General features: G+C 37.1%; 1 non-coding gene across 1 annotated transcript; it reads left to right on the forward strand.

Annotated features, from left to right (window-relative positions):
- The first annotated feature begins 307 nt into the window (after positions 1–307).
- On the forward strand, positions 308–437 carry LOC114113409 (U11 spliceosomal RNA). Its single transcript, XR_003588445.1, has one exon. It is a non-coding gene; the product is annotated as a U11 spliceosomal RNA (small nuclear RNA).
- Positions 438–2101: the final 1664 nt, after the last annotated feature.

Raw genomic sequence — 2101 nt, forward strand, 5'->3', positions numbered from 1 at the left:
TCTCCTTTGTCTTTTCATTTTCTCACTTTTCTAATTAATAACTGCATGTGTTTGCTCTTTGGAACACAGAGAAGGCCTTGGAGACTAAAGCTTTTATCTAAAAACAAGAAAGAGGAGACAAGAAGGAGCTTTTGTACCTGGAAGGGCCCCGCAGGGTCCTGCTCTGCTTCATCATTAAGCCACTTGCTTGTCTTGCATTATAAATATTTAACAAGAAGATAATCAAATTATAGTTTTGCAAGAATCTCTTGCTAGGATGCTATTAGGCAAAATAATGGTTTTTGAAGATTTAAAAATAGATATTAAGAAAGGGGGTTTCTGTTATGAGTGCTGCACATAGGGCAGTTTGTTCTTCCTGAGAATCGATATCAAGAAATTTTGGAAGCATAATTTTTTTTGTACTTAGGCAGCTGGTAATCATCAGTCCTGGTACCTTACCTCTCCCATCAAAAAAAAAAAAAAAGGTATAATGCTTACTGCTGAAGCAATACTTTTTACAGATAAAAATTTGTAATCAATAATGTTATTTCTTTCCTCTCCTTCATTCTTCTGCTTTTCTTCTTTTCTTTGTTATTTGCACCCATTGCTTCCCTTCTGTGTTTATATTATTTATTTTAGAGCTGTGTAACTTTAGAGGATGATCACTGCATTTTCATAGTCCAAACATTTTTGTGAAAAAGTTGTCATTTCAGAAAAGAACGCCTCTTGATGAAAGTGAAAGTGGAGAGTGAAAAAGTTGACTTAAAGCTCAAGATTCAGAAAACGAAGATCATGGCATCTGCTCCCATCACTTCATGGGAAATAGAAGGGGAAACAGTGGAAACAGTGGCTGACTTTATTTTGGGGAGCTTCAAAATCACTGCAGATGGTGATTGCAGCCTGAAATTAAAAGATGCTTACTCCTTGGAAGAAAAGTTATGACCAACCTAGATAGCATATTCAAAAGAAGAGACATTACTTTGCTAACAAAGGTCCATCTAGTCAAGGCTATGGTTTTTCCAGTGGTCATGTATGGATGTGAGAGTTGGACTATAAAGAAAGCTGAGCACTGAAGAATTGATGCTTTTGAACTGTGGTGTTGGAAAAGACTCTTGAGAGTCCCTTGGACTGCAAGGAGATCCAACCAGTCCATTCTGAAGGAGATCAGCTTTGGAATTTCTCTGGAGGGAATGATGCTAAAGCTGAAATTCCAGTACTTTGGCCACCTCCTGTGAAGAGCTGACTCATTGGAAAAGACTCTGATGCTGGGAGGGATTGGGGGCAGGAGAAGTGGAGAACAGAGGAGGAGAAGTGGAGAACAGAGGATGAGATGGTTGGATGGCATCACTGACTCGATGGACATGAGTTTGCGTGAATTCCAGGAGTTGGTGATGGACAGGGAGGCCTGGCGTGCTGCGATTCATGGGGTCACAAAGAGTCGGACACGACTGAGTGACTGAACTGAACTGAACTGAACTGAAGCTGTCACAATATTAATTTAATTTTACGTTTTTTCAATTTTTTAGAAAATGTAGCATTATCAAAATTGAACATATTTTTAGAAACATTTTAAAAGATTTCTTAATATGGAAAATTTCAAACATACCAAAAGCCGATATTATGGTAAAATAAATCCCTTTTACTCAATATTCATCTTCAGCAATTGCCAACTTATAAACAGTTTCTTTCACCAATCTCCCACTTTCATTTTATGGTTTTGGGGATTTTTTTCGGGGCAAAATGCCAAGCATTATGCCATTTTACCTCTAAATACATTATCATGCACTGCTAACATACACTTTCTTTTTACACATTCATCGCGCCGTTAACACATCTAAAATTAAAATAAAGCACAATTTCACACCAATATTTCATACTCAGATTGCCCTGATTATCTCAAAACCATTTTTTCACTGTGAGATTGTTTGAATCAGAATTCAAACAATATCCATATATTGTATTTGGTTCTTATGTCTTCTCTGATTTTCCCATTGGTTGTTTCTGAGGGATTAGGAAAGAATCTATTATTTATTCTGTAGAATTCTCACATTTTGCATCTGGTTAGTGAGTCCTTTGGGCTTCCTTGGTAGCTTAGCTAGTAAAGAATTTGCTGGCAATGTGG

Source organism: Ovis aries, chromosome 2 (genome assembly GCF_016772045.2).
Source record: "Ovis aries strain OAR_USU_Benz2616 breed Rambouillet chromosome 2, ARS-UI_Ramb_v3.0, whole genome shotgun sequence".
NCBI lineage: Eukaryota > Metazoa > Chordata > Mammalia > Artiodactyla > Bovidae > Ovis > Ovis aries.